Source organism: Spermophilus citellus, assembly GCF_964194105.1.
Source record: "Spermophilus citellus genome assembly, chromosome: 4".
NCBI lineage: Eukaryota > Metazoa > Chordata > Mammalia > Rodentia > Sciuridae > Spermophilus > Spermophilus citellus.
The window spans coordinates 126,484,536-126,500,236 of record NC_138185.1 but is presented as its reverse complement, the minus strand read 5'-3'; positions in this window follow the sequence as shown (position 1 = coordinate 126,500,236).

Genomic DNA, 15,701 nt, shown 5'->3' with positions numbered 1-15,701 from the left:
ATTCTGCTTATTCCTTGTTCCTGTGTCAGTTGCCCCCCCACAAACATACACACAAAAAAATTACTTTTCTATTAGTCCCAGAGGGGCTCTTGTGTATTTTGTAGTCTGAGTGCTTCCCAGTTAATAAATTGCTAGTAAAAGCCATTTAGATCTTTAAAACCCAATTTGCTGAAATTTTGTTCTTTGAGACACAAAAACAGGTTATATCTGCTCATTGCCCATTTCAGCTTTGGGACACTTAACAAGAGGGACATAGCTCCCTTTTTAACTTTAAATATTAACTGGAATAAATTTGTTTGCAGAATCCCCCTCATTTTCCATTTCTTATTTGTTTATATAGTCAGTATTAATCATTGAGTGTCAAGTCTATACCAGGTGTGGCAATAGGTACTAGGGTAATGAGTGAGCAGAACCAGGTATCTTTACCTTTTTGGGTAGATAAATGAAAGAGACAACTAATCACACAAATAAGCACTTCAAGGAGTGAGGCATGTGGCTATGCAAATAATAATGTTGTTTGGCCTTGTTGGGAAGATGAGAGAACACCTGGTGCAGAGGTCATGGGGCTCAGATGTGAAGGAGAGGGAGTGCCAAACATTGGGTGAGGCTTTTAGGGACAGGGTCATGCAAGCCCTGAGCAAGGGTCATGTGAAGGCTTGGTCTTTGTCCTGAGAGCAAGGGAAAGCCATAGAGGAGTTATATCTGCTCATTGCCCAGGATTGGGGAGGGATTTGGGATAACTTTGCAGTTGCAGTCTCAGGTCTCTGGACTCCATGAGGCCATCTCCTATCCATTCACCGTGGTAAAGAGTCAAGGGTAACAGCAGCAGAGAGGAACTGTGTTCTCAGGATGTGTTCACTCACAATGGGGAGGAGCTAGACAGACTCTAAGAACTAAGAGATGGCATTACTACTGTCTATGGGGAATGTAGGAAGAGTTGCTAGTTTCTCCAGAAAAAACAAAGACAGACACAATTATTGCCCAGCTGGTTTGTGCAAGTGAATTCAAGGTTTGATCAAACAAACTACTATAAGAAGTGAAGAACCACCTCTGGGAGAAAGGTGGGAGAAGAGTCAGGAGAGAGATGAAAATAAAAGCATATCAGACTCATAAAGAGCCTTTCTGTCTAAATACTGTGGAACACCAAGCTACTGCAGGGATCAGAGCCTTCTTGATATCTGCTTTCTATCCTCTTAGCCCTTCCTTACCAAATATCGATACATTCCCTAAAGATTTTGGGGGTGGGAAAGCCCTACTTATTTACCCAGCAGGGGCAGAGAGTCATGAGCTTATTTGTATAAAGGAGTAGGGAGAATAGAAGGGAGGTTTGGAGAACATTCCTTTCATTCATGAGAGTCATCAACAGCACACTTGATGGAGTTAGAGTTTTGAAATATGAATTTAGATGAGGACACAATTCAGTTCATAGCACTAGACACCGTTAAGATTTTTAAAATTGTCTAGCAATTGTCCATGCTTGCTATCTATATATGTTTCCTCATTTAATTCTGTCCATAACATTAGGAGGCAGGCAATTATCTCCCCATGTAACAACTTGTAGAAAATAAAGTTGCAAGAGTTTTAAAAAGTTTTAAAATTGCTACTGTATCTGTTGGTGACCCCTGAATTAAAGCCCAAGGTCCACTTTCTCTATTCTGTATCACCCTGCCTGCTACTGCAGGTGCCTCAGTCCCTGTGTCCTTAGGTTCTGTGTCACCTTGGAGAGGGGGTTCTCAGCCTATAGAATGCTTGGCAGAGCTTGCCAGGTGCTAAAAAATAACCCCTGCCCCAGAGAACCCAGTCTGGAGAGAACATGTGGAAAAGGAGGTGTTTTAGGGGAAAATGGATCTAGGTCAGTTTAAGAATGATTATTTATTTATTTTTAATTTTTTAAAAATTTTCATTTGTTATATATGAAAACAGAACACAATTCATATTACACATAGAGAGCACAATTCTTTATATCTCTGGTTGCACACAAAGTAGAGTAACATCCTTTATGACTTCATACATGTACTTAGTGTGATAATGACCATCACATTCCACTGTCTTTCCTACCCCTATGATCTGCTTTGCCCTATCTAGAGTTCATTTAATCCTCCCATCCTCCTCACCCCCCACAGCATATTATGAATTGGTATCCTTAAATCAGAGAAACATTCGGCATTTGGTTTCTTGGGATTGGCTAATTTCACTTAGCATTATATTCTCTAGCTCCATCCATTTACCTGCAAATGCCATGATTTTATTCTCCTTTAATGCTGAATAATATTTTATTGTGTATATACACCACATTTTCTTTATCCGTTCATCTACTGAAGGGCATCTTGGTTGGTACTAGAGTTTAGCTATTGTGAAGTGTGCTGCTATAAACATTGATGTGGCTGTGTCCCTGTAGTATGCTGTTTTTAAGTCCTTTGGGTATAGACCGAGGAGTGGGATAACTGGGCCAAATGATGGTTCCAAGGATTCTCCATACTGCTTTCCATATTGGCTGCATCAATTTGCAGTCCCACCAGCAATGTATGAGTGTGCCTTTTCCCCCACATCCTCACCAACATTTACTGTTGTTTGTATTCTTGGTAGCTGCCTTTCTGACTGGAGTTAGATGAAATCTTAGAGTAGTTTTGATTTGCATGTCTCTAAATGCTAGAGATGTTGAACATTTTGTCATATATTTGTTGATTGATTGTATATCTTCTTCTGAGAAGAGTCTGTTCAGTTCCTTGGCCCATTTATTAATTGGGTTATTTGGGGTTTTTTTGTTTTTGGTGTTAAGATTTTTTAGTTCTTTAGGTATTCTAGAGATTATTGCTCTGACATGCATGTGGTAAGAATTTGTTTCCAATTAGTAGGATCTCTATTAACCTTACTGATTGCTTCTTTTGCTGAGAAGAAACTTTATAGTTTGAATCCATCCTATTTTTTGATTATTGATAATAATTCTTGTGCTATAAGAGTCTTATTAAGGAAGCTGGGGCCTAATCCAACATGATGGAGATTTGGACCTACTTTTTCTTCTAATAGACCCAGTGTCTCTTTTTTAAAGAGAGAGAGAGAGAGAGAGAGAGAGAGAGAGAGAATTTTTCAATATTTTTTTTTTTTAGTTCTCGGCAGACACAACATCTTTATTTTATTTTTATGTGGTGCTGAGGATTGAACCCAGTGCCCCGCGCATGCCAGGCGAGCGCTCTACTGCTTGAGCCACATCTCCAGCCCCTAATTCCTACATTCTTGATCCACTTTGAGTTGAGTTTTATGCATAGTTAAAGATAGGGGTTTAATTTCATTTCGTTGCATATGAATTTCCAATTTTCCCAACACCACTTCTTGAAGAGGCTATCTTTTATCCAGTGTACATTTTTGGTGCCTTTGCCAAATATAAGGTAACTGTAATTATGTGGGTTAGTCTCTGTGTCTTTTATTCTGTACCATTGGTCTACAAGTCTATTTTGATTCCAATACCATGCTGTTTTTGTTACTATTGCTCTGTAGTATAATTTTTTTTAAGAAAAATTTAAGTCCTTTTTTTTTTTAAAGAAAGAAAGAAAGAAATTTAGGGGGGAAAAAGTGTTAGAAAACTTCCCAAGGTAGAATTACTTAGTTGTTTGGGGAAATTAAAATATATTTTCTACCTGGGGAAATATGAAATTCCTATTATGGTTTGCATCTGGAATGTCCCCCAAAAGCTCATGTATTGAAGGCTTGCTTTTACCCCTAAGGCACTATAGAGTAGGAGGTGGGGCCTAGGTGGAGGAAGTAGGTCATTGGGGTGTGTGTGCTTGAAGGATATCTCTTGTCCCCATCCCCTTCACTCTCTCCCTATCTCTCTAAAATAAAGTAAGCAGATGTGCTTTATCTTCCTCTTTACATCTCCACCATGATGTTCTGCCTCACCACAGCCCAGAAACAATGGAGCCAGTGACCATGAGCTGAAATCTCTGAAACCATGAGTCAAAACCAACCTATCCTCCTGTTATGTTGCTTTTCTCAGGCGTTTTGCAGAGCCATGGAATGCTGACTAGCATGCCCCCACCTTCTCAGCCTCACAGTTTGCTCTGAGCATGACTCTGTGCACACAGAGCAATTGCTAAGGGAAATGTCCTTGCAATTGCTGTGACAAGCTTTTGCAAAGTGTCATAGATAAAGGAGTCTGTGGATGAAATTATGAGAATGCGTTGGTTGAATGGTTCATTAATTGAAGTGAACTTTCACTTTGCCAATCCGTCAGGCTTGACTTTCAGATAGAGTCATTGTGAGTTTGAATGCCTATAAACTAACTTTCCCTTCAGTTGACAAGAGAAAGGCAGCATTAGAAGCATTCTCCCACTTGGATCTTGTGTATCAAGGGCTCTGTGGGGAAGGTAAATCAAAGCAAGAGGTAATTTCAACAGCTTTTATCTGAACAAGTTAATGTGTTTTCTCTTAAACTCATAGTAATAAACATGAGTTTGATAGTATAGAAGATGTAAAAATGGGAGTTCATAACCCACTTGAATCAAATGTATGAAATATGATATGTCAAGAACTATGTAATGTTTTGAACAACTAATAATAACAAAAGAAGATGTCTATCATAAGTGAGCTAATTTTTGTTTGCCAAAACTTAATAGCTCAGTTTTGCTTTCTATCACTCTCAGATCCTACACTTAACTGAGTAGCTCCTCTGCACTCTCAGAATTAACATAAATTACATAATTTTATCTTCATAGTGGCCTAATAATGTGTGGTTATTTCCCTGTTAGAAGTAAAGAGGAAAATGATGCCCAGAGAAATGAATGATGAGCAAGTTTTATCTGCTATAAATTCTGCCTGCACGTCTCCATCCAATCTTCAGAGCTTAGCCAAGTACCCATTGCACTAGAGATGCTCAGTATTATTTGTGAAATTACTTAAAAGTAACTGAATCTCAAACTCAGATTTATGGCTCTTATGACAGCACTTTTCTTTGAATAACAGGATGGCCTCTCATTCAGTAATAATAGATAGTTATTTTTCTCCATTGGGCACTAATACTAAAGCATTGTATATATACTTTGTAATATCCATGTGGATTTTTCTATCTTTTTTAATAACACACATTTACTGTACAAAAAATATTGAATAAAACTAAATAAAAATTAAAAACAACAAACATATTCAAATCACTTGAAATCAGCCCAGTAAAAAATAACTGCCTCTGTTCTATAATATTCTTTGTTATGATAAAATCTATATTATTTTCCAAACAAAAGAAGTGCCCTTCCCATTTACTTTCTGAGGCTCAACAATATTCTTTCTTGGAGTCAAAGAATTTCTTTATGATTCTCTAACAGAATTCCATAGGGCCTTTCCTTGGCTAGTGGACCACAAAGCATTACTGGGGTTGGCAAGTCTCCCATTTCAAGCATTTTAATCCAAGTGCTGTTAGGAAAAAAACAAACACCAAGGTCATCTCCAAAGGGCAATAACTTTGTGTTTCCATGTAGAGAACAAGTTTAGGTGGGTTTAGACTAACAGCATGCTTTTCCAGTACCTTAGTTAACTCATTGTGGAGGTGGAGGTATCCACTCAGATGATGACTAGGGCTATTTCCAGGCTGAGAATGTTTTGCCCCAGGCTAAGAAGTTGAAAAAGGCAATATGTATAAGAAAGAGAAACTCACCTCCCAGCTTCTCCATGACTAAGGAGAATCATAGGGTTGTCAACTGGGAGTAGCTAGATATATGAAGATCTCACTCTCATTGCTGGTTGCTATGTGAACTTAATATTAGTTGCTTTCCAGCTGCCAATCACTGGTGGGTAAACTCACATTCCCTTGTTGATCGTTGGAGCCTATGGACAAGGACTCCAAAAGAGTCTCCACCAAAACACAAAATCCCAAAGTGCTCGTCTCATGAAAATCATATCACCCCTGCCTCTGACCGAAGGATGACAAAATGTTCCATTTTGGAGAAACTAAAGATGGAGAAACTAAAGGGTGGGTTTCAAGACACTCACAATAAGATCCAGAGCTGTGATAGTCCTTCTTTAGGCCTTGCCTGGTAACTTAACAACCAGAACAGCCCATTAAGTTTTCCGAGTGCTCTTTTTCCCCTAGAACTTAGACATACTATGTTGAGAGAAGTGATAACTGAAAGCTACATTTGATTGGTATGAGACATTAGGAAGAAGCTGCCTCTCCCAGTAAAATTCACTTAGTATTGTCAACTAGTGTTCTATCCCTTTATTTCCCCCTAAACTCTGACCTCTTGTTGGATTGCTAAAAGCACAGTGACATTGTGCTTAGCCAGAATGTGTCTCATACCCCTCTCCCATAACAATAAATGGACAGGGTGGGGAGAGTTTTTTTTCTAAGGTAATAACATCACCTTTACCCTGCAAGAACTTTAATTTCTTACTTATTATTTTATTTTTATTAAAAAGACCTCTGACTTGATTTTTGTGAGAGAGGAGGAAGAAGTATGGCAAATATAGAGGGGAGAGAAGAGAGTAATATGGCATTATCTTCTGTAGAAAAATGTGTTTTGGGTGACAGAAGCTGACAGAGGGAAAACACACAGACAGTCAATGACAAAAGTCTTGGTGGAAGCTTAAGGGACTAATCCTGATGCTTACTTTATTTTCTTTTTAATGGGATGTCAGTTCTGAAGAATAAACAGTCTTTCCTGAATCCAGAGTTATAAGCACTTATTTGTCTAGATAAAGTACGGAAAAGAAATATTGTGTGCTGCAGCCCATAAGTCATCTTCATGGCCTTTCAGGTGAACTACCAAGGATTTTTACTGTTCAACTCACCGGAACACAAATTGGTAAACTGAGAGCTAACTGATCAATGGCCATTGAAGCAGTCCAGAGCTGAAACCCAAAATTTCATTTTTATTTGAAATGCCACCATCAATTATCTACAAAACTACTACAACTGAGGATGCACACAAAAAGGAGAGGATGCATTAGACCGCTTCAGGGAAAGCAAAATTTCAGGGATTTCCTTTAAATTATTCAAAACATAATTTGCTTTAAAAATTCTACCTGCTACTAAAATTGTAACCAGTGATCAAGGTGGCTTTAACCCCAGTTTAAATGAAAAATCTGAAGATTAGCGGTAGAATCAAATATATGTGTGGATACAAGTTTGTATTTTGAACCATTTCATCCTGAAATCAGGAATATACCATGGCTGGACTCTGCTATATTCTGGACTATAATCCAGTTAATTTCTTTACAGTTATTTTTCTTTTTAAGTGAGCATTATATGCCAAGCAAATGTTCAAGGTCTGAGGCCACAGACCTCCTGGAATCCCTGCCTACTGGAAGGATAACATGTATATGACTATGACACCGTAGACTAAGGGCCATGTTGGTAATTTGATTTCAATATCTCTTTAACCAGAGCCCTCGGCAGCATGGCATTACCTGTGCTTGGAGAGATGGGAAGGTTTCCTTGGCTCTGCAGTGTCACAAATCCTCTACTTTCTCAAGCTATTCCTCAGTCCCATATGCCCCTGAAAATAGAAGTTCATGTAGTATAGTCTAAGTACTTGAAAATCACAGATTAAGATGACAGAACTATTTATCAGTTTATCTCCATATGTGGACAAATAGCACTTCATCTCCATCTGGAAGGCCAAGTTTGAGTTTAGATTTATAGGACTTCATGTGGCACCATGAGGTTAGTAGCCCCTCTCCTGGCTCCTGACATAAAGATAGTCCATCTTCCAGTCCCATCTGAGCTTCATACTACATCTTGTGGAAGCAGGAAGATTGGTCAGTCCTTAAGAGCATGGACTGGGACTGGGGGAAAGCACACATGGGCCCAGGGATCAGGCTCCAGGCATTTTTCAAGTAATTTTCCCTATTACTCTTGTTTGTAAAAATATTCCACAATATCAGGACTTCCTAACTATTGGTCCTATCACCTATTTAAAAAAATTTTTTTAGTTGTAGTACCTTTATTTTATTTATTTTTATGTGGTGCTGAGGATTGAACCCAGTGCCTCACATGTGGTAGGCAGTGCTCTACCATGGAGCTATAATCCCAGCCTCTATCACCGACTTTTACTTTGTCCTTCCCCCATCTCATCTGGTGACTTCTCTTCATCTCCAGCTGAAATTCTGTGGTCAAAGCTTATAATGGTTCTTATTTTCACTTCACTCTCCCTTGTTTAAGTCTCCTTTACTACACTGCCTTAGAAATCCCTAGCTCTGCTGAACTCTAATACTCCTATTATTCGGTGGCTGCATGCATGAAATTGAAAGTTTGGGGAAGCACAAATTCAGAATGCCTGATTTCACTAAATTTGTCAACCTTGACTTTATGGAGACCTCCAGTGCTTCCCAGCAAACATTTTATGCTTTCTTTATACATTCTCTCTCTTCTGTTTGACTGCTTCAGACCTTAAGAGTTCTTAAAACTTCAAATCTTTCCTCTCTGCACTCTCTGATGATAATCTGTCTTTCTGTTTTAATTGAGGATACAGAAGCCATCTGAATAGAACTTTCAAAGGTTACCACTCCACATCTACCTGCCGGCTTGCATTTCAATCTACATTTTTCACATTCCTGCCTGTTACTCAAACTGAACTGTCCTTACTCCTTTCTAAGGCAAATTCCTTCACTTATGGGTGACATCCTCTCATCCTTTCCAGTCTATTCATAAATCTCACTCCAACAATGATCCTGTGGTTCTTCTATATCATAAAAATTTTCTAAGCTACTCAATTATTCCCATCACCATATAAACATGCTGTTATTTCTCTCCTCTTGAAAAAGAAAAAAAAATTCTTGGTCTCTTGCCATAGACCTATCTTCACCTATTACATAGTTTCTCCACTGTCCTTTACTTTAGCACTGGAATCCTCTTCTTCATTTATTTCTTGAAGTCCCCCAACTCAAGCTTTTGACTCAATTACTTGACTGGAAATACTTTAGACAGGTTCACTTATGACCTCCATGAAGCTAACTCCAATGGCCATGTCTCTTCTATAATAGTTTCCATAAATTTTCTGCAATGATGGACCTCAGCAGTTCCTCCCACCAAGACTGATGCCACACCTTCTATCAAAAATAAAGCCAAGCTAGGGGAAAACTCAGTGGTGAAGCACTTGCCTAGCAAATGCAAGCCCCCAGGTTTGATCCCAGCACTGGGGAAAAGAAATGTAGGCCCGCCTTCCCTGCTTGGGCCTGTGCTTTGCTTTGACCAACAGAATACATTGGAAGTGCTGCTCTGCCCACCTCAAGCCTTGTTCTCTTCGTTCCTTCTCTCTTTCCCACTCTTCCTTTTTAGAATGCCAAGTATCTTGCACATACTACATTATAGTGTATGCTTAATGAATAACAGATTGTAGGATTTTGAGAGGGGAGGATGAATTAAAAAATCAGGAATAAAAGAAGATGGGAAGAAAAGCAAAAGCAGTGAGGCATTAACATTTATAAAATGTTTAGGATGCCGAGTGATCTTTTGTCTCTCAAATATTAAGATGGGAAAAAAATAACCATGAAGCTTGGGCCAGATTTTTAACAGTTGTGAATTCCAGGCATATCTATTTAACTTTGGATCTTGTCCTCTGAAGACTAAAGGATTTATGGGGGAATGGCTTCCACATGGAACTTTTTAAGTGCAGGTCTCAGTTACTTCATTGCTCCAGAAACTCAGGGCTCCTCCTTGTTTCCCACCCCTCTTGATTTTTATCTTTCCTTTTTGACTTTCTTCTACATGTTAGTCTCTGACTCCCAGTTTGTCATCTAGCTAAGTGACACTGCTCACATTCTGTTCTTACCAGGCACTCTTCACTGGTGTTATTATTCCACTTGTGATACTGTTTTTATTCTCATCCCCTTACGAGTTCTATTTACTCTTCAAGATCTTGCTTTGTCCCCAGAGGCTCCAAGAATTCTTTCTCGGTCATTTTATCCACAGACCTTTTTCTCCATTCGCTGAAGTTCTCTTTTAATTATGGCTGATACAATTTGGCTTGGCACTTGATGGCTCTCTGTGTGTTATGTGTGCTAGACTGAAAAGCTAAGGATGGCATCAACTTCATGTAAGGCCGCCTGCATCCATGACAGATTTTGGTGACCTCGGTATTCTTAAGGTGTTTGTGAGCTAGTTACATGGAATAAACCTAAGGAGCCTGCCATCAAGGGTTAGGGCTGGGGTGGGTGGCAGTGGAGGATCCTGATAGTGTCAATGGTGCCCATGACTTATACACAAGGAAATGGTCATTTTATTCTAAGACCTGTTCTAAATGTTTCCTGCAAAATGAGCAAAGTGTGGCCTTTCTCAATTTCTAGCACTCCATAAGGCAGCAAATATGTAGAAATGCAGATCATAAAATGCAAAGAAGGAAAATGGGACTGTAGTGCCAGAGAAACAGAGGAAGGAGGTTAGCAGAGTGGATATTTTTAGGAGCCTGTCCTGTTCTAGTCTCCTGGTTTGTAGAAGTAGAAACACAGCAGTCAGAGCTACAGAATAGCTAAAAGTCAATTTAAAATAGGAACTGTGTACAATTATTGAAGGAAAAGCTGTAAATTCTCTGAAATTGGTATGAAAAGTCAATGTTAAGAGAGAGCTATAAGTGCGGCTCAGAATTACATGAAACAAAATCAAGGAACACAGGACAACCAAACGTTAATGACAAAAGAAAATGTGAAATATTTCACCAATTTTTTTTAATTGAAGAGAGTTGGAAACTGAAAGTTGGAACTGAAAGCTAATAACAGAACTATATTGTCCATCATAGCATTATAATACTGTATGATTCCAATGGAGATTTTCTTGCAAAATTGTTCACATATTGTCATGTATGAATAATCCTGGTGTAATGGGAAATACTTCAAACCTGCAGTTGGAACTTTGTCTCAGACCTTTTGCATTTTGCTCTCTGCTCATTTATTCATTCATGTATTCATTCAATCATTCCAACAATTTTTTTTTTTTAATTTTTGAACTTATGTTCCGGTCTCTAAATAAGCTTAAGCAAAAGTTTTATACTTCTGGAACTCAAATTTCTCATCTGAAAAATACAGATAACTATTTCTATACTGATGAATTATAAGGCCTATGGAGAATTCTATGAGATAGTGTGAAGAAGAATTGAGCTACAAATATAACTTTTCTCTTTTTTCAAGAAAATGAACATAAGTTCCTTTAACCTGGTCTAACTAATGTGCTGGTTACCTTAGGAGTGCTACTGCAGAAACCATCTTTTGATCATCTAAGCCATTATTGAAACTATGAACAGCACTCAATCACCCATCCCCAGTGCTTATAACACTCCATGTACAGTTCAATTTTACTTAAAAACTGTCAAATATGAATTGGGATTAGTCTTATTGCATTGATCTTTTTACTCAGTTAAATAAAAAAATATTAATTCAGAATCTATCACACACACACACACAAAAAAAAAAGAAATAAGAAAAAAGAAAAGGTTTCTGATGCTCACAAAGAGGGTCCAGAGGATCACAGAGTCCTGAGGGCCACAGGGAAGCCTGCAGTGCCCGTTCCTTCAGGCAAACACTAGCACTCCTCTTCAAGAAAGCCCTACCTTGTCGATCTGTGTCCATGTTGGATTCAAATTACACTTTTCACTAGTGCCAACATTTCAACATACTTTACACACGTGCCTCCCTGTGCCCTCCTTTTCCCCGAGAAGCCTCTCTCAAAGAAAGCATCCTTGGAAAGAAGGTGCAGTGGTGCACACCTCTAATCCCAGTGACTCTGGAAGGATGAAGCAGTAGGACCTCAAGTTCAAGACCAGACTCCTCAATGTAATGAGATTCTGTTTAAAATTTTAAAATTAAATAAAAAAATAAAAATGATGGAGATGTAGCTCAGTGGTCAAGCACCCTTGGGTTCAATCCTCAGTACTACAGGGGAAAAAAAAAAAGGAATGGAGAAAGAAAAATTGGGTAACTGTAAACTCAGTGGTTAGAGAAGCAGACTATTAGTCTGTGCATATTTTTAGCCCAGAGGGGAAGAAAGTAAGTACTTGGTTTTTCAGTGGTTACTCAAAGAATGAAAGAATGCAGCTGGATAACTACTTTTCTTTCCTTTTTGGCTTGGCTAATGCACTCTAAGTTTGCATTGATAGAATACAGTTTTTGAATGTAAGGGGCAGAGTGCCACTCTGTGCTGGTCAGATCACACCTCAAACACACAGTTCAGTTCAGGACATTGATAAAATAAAATATCATCTGTGTTCCTCTGCCACTGGCACCTAGGGATTTGGGCCTAGGGGTGAAAAAATGTACAGAGAACACGACTGCTGTCTTCACAGTAGGAAAGGCTGTCAGAGCGAAGACAGATTAGACTCACTCTGTGCTGCCTGCCCTCCAGAGCCACACTAGGGTCAGTGGATAGAAGCCACAGGGAGGCAAACCGGGGCTCCACGGAAGGAAATGCTTTCTAAATTATGAGATCACTTCACATAGCAGAGAGTTGCCTCAGGAGGCAGAGAGCTCCCAGGTACCAGAAATGTGCAAGTGAAAGCTGAGCCATGCTCTGCCAGAGCTGTCACTACAGGCGTTTGAGCACTGGAAGGGGATTTAGGAAAATGATGTCTCAGATCTCTTATACTCAACATATTCGTGGCTCCCATGAGTCAAGGCAAAACAGCCTGCTCAGAGGCTTCTCTCTTGTTTTTAAACACTCTAAGCAAGCTTTCTTGAATGCCTTCTCTAACAAATAAGAATTTATTGTTTGGGGATAGTCTTTTGAGGTTTTTCTCAACTCTTTGTCCCATTTAAGTAGAAAGAATGTATTTTACAGTGACAATGAAGATATCCTTGCATTTCTCACAAACCCTTAAATTTAAGATAAATTGTCATTTGTTTCTTTTTGTAGAAAGCAGAGCATTACTCTGGTGGTGTCCATTGATAATGAGGGAGCTAGGCATGTGTAGGGGCAAGGAGTGTGATTCTTCCTCTCAATTTTGCTATTAACCTAAAACTTCTCCAAAAATTAAGCCGACTAAAAACAAGTATTATTTGTACAAAATGTCCTTGACTGTGCCACATTTCTGAGAAGGGGATTTTTGCTGCTCTTTCATGAGCTCTTCTGGTCCTTTTATCAGCAGGAATGAAAAGATACACTTGAACCTCATAATTGAGTTGGGTGTAAGAGAATGTTTTCAAAGATGTAGGCAGGGCTTAGGAAAACAGATTGTGCAGAAACTAAGCTCTGATAGTAATGGGTACAGTTATTCCTCTGGTTGTGAATAAGCAAAAGAGTATTTGCAAAAGCCACTGAGGGTCCCTGTAGGAAAAGAACAACTGCCTGAAGCTGGTAGAGGACCAGCCAGCCCATGGTGACTGGCAGGGAGGAGCTGAGGGAAACAGTCCTTATCCTCACACCCCCCACTCTCTTGCCACTACTAATGCCCTGGCCAAAATGCACTGGAAGCCAGCGGGCAAGAGCAGCTGCTGGTTCTGTCCACATGCTCCAATGCTCACAGGGCACAGAGTGGGGAGAGAAAACTTGAGAGTGAATATGGAGAGGAAGTGGGACATGTCTGGCACTGTCCTTTCCCATAGCACTATTTAGGTCGCCATTTACCATCTGCTATTCTTGCAGCTATTCTTGCAGCCTGAAATATAGCTCCTAGAAGAGTCTATATAATTGACTAAGATTCCTGACTGACTCTAAAAGGATTTAAAGCAGTCATTATTTTGATTTATGGAAACTAAATATTTATCAACAATACATATTTCAGTGCCAATCAAATGTTTGGGTTCATTCAAGAAAGGGCTTTGGACTGGTAGATTTTCTGATACTCCAATTCTTAAAAAAGCTTTATTAGGACTGAAGGGCTCCTTTCTTTTATTAAACAGGGTTAAACTTAAGGAAGATAGTTCAATATCAATACGTCTTGTGGAATCTGATTACCAACAGAAGATGAATACTTCGTTCACGGCATGGGAACGGTTATCATGTTGGGGAATTGACGTGATTTTGACATGAGATGGGGGAAGGGCTAGGTGGCTATCCCAGATTCTGTGCACACATTTCCTCCTCCTCACCCAGAAGGAATTATCAGAAAACAAGTGAGTCTGGTATTTAAACATAAATTCTCCTGTAATTTGGTGCTCTTCAATGGAGGTTTTCAGAGCTCAATTTCAGTTTCATCTCAAAGTGGAATTTCAGAGTTACTTGACAATAACAGGTTTGCTCTTGAAAAATGAAAGTAAAGTCTGGATCCCTCCACCCCCACTTTACTCACCCTGCTGTGGGCTTCCAGCCTCTTCCAGAGTAAAGAGCATACTCGGTGCTGATGGAAACATAGTGACCTACTTTGTGGGAACTATTTTGGTACAATCAAATGTTTACTGCAGTAGGGTGTTCAAATCTTTCTGAGAAATCTATGGAACTAAATATAGAGCCTTCCATAGTCTTGTGGACTCGTGCATTGGACCTCCTGTGAGATCTACTGGGCATATGGACTTGATACAATGTATAAAAGGAGGCCTCATGGAGTCCCTATTTTCATCCCAGACTTCTCTAGTTTTGCATATAGAAAGGTTTTCTTTGACATTCTTTGCCTGAAAGATCTCAGTAAGATGATCAAGAACAATGACATGGGGCTAGAGTTGTGGGTCAGTGGTAGAATGCTTGCCTGGCATGTGTGAGGTCCTGGGTTTGATCCTCAGCATCACATATAAATAATTAAAATAAAAAAAACCATTGACAACTAAAAAAAAATATTTTTTTATAAAAAGAACAAAGATATGTTAGGCCACTCCAAAAAATGACGAATCTCCTGACAAGAAATTTCCACCTAAACAAATGTCATAAATCCTTTGCTTTAGGTGCCAGGTTGGAATAAGTTGGTAGAGTTGGACTACTTAGATTCCAATGGGGAAAGCAGATGCATATGAGGTGTTAAAAATATAGAATCTGTTTGTAGCTAATAAAATATAACTAAAATCAAATCTTCTGTTTAATATTTTAAAATTCAATTCTAAATAAATTTGATAGGATATAAAACTATTAGTAGAATTTGGAATGATTTGGGGTAAAGGGTTAAAAGTGTAAGATGTAATTAATTCATTGCCAGGAATTAAATAGAAAGATTTTAGAATATGTGTTATCTTGTGGCCTTCATTTGAAAAAGCAGCTTTGTAGATGGTAATTCTTAATTACTCCATACTCATTATATTTCAATGAAAGAGACTCAGTACAGGTCACTCATCTATGACTTTCTTGTGATTTACTATTTGATAAATATTGCCCAGTGGAGGAAAATTTTTTTTTCAGATTCAACTTATTACTTTTCCCAGGAAATACTTGAAGTAGATGTCTTTTGTAAGTAAACTTAAACTGGTACAGATTTATCAAAGGAACATTCCAGTTCAAATAATGAAGAGCTAACCTTTCATTGGTCAAATAATTGGGGGTTGGGCAGAAGGAGAATCCAGAATATATTGCATGTTATACCAATCCTTGTACAAATATGTCTTGGGAGACAGCCTGCTCAGTACTTTTGCAATAGAGTTGGTTTGAAAAGCGACATAAAACCTTCACTATATCATGTACATTTTATACACCTTACAGTTTTTTTGGTAATAAAAATATGAAAAGGGTTTGTCAAAGTGTGAAAATGACAAATGATTACACATAAGTTTTGTCTTATGTTTCAGGTGGGAATGGAAGCCAGAGAATGGTGTACAATGGTCACAATTTCTCTTAAATTCTTGTCACCACTTAACGAATAAGATCAGAA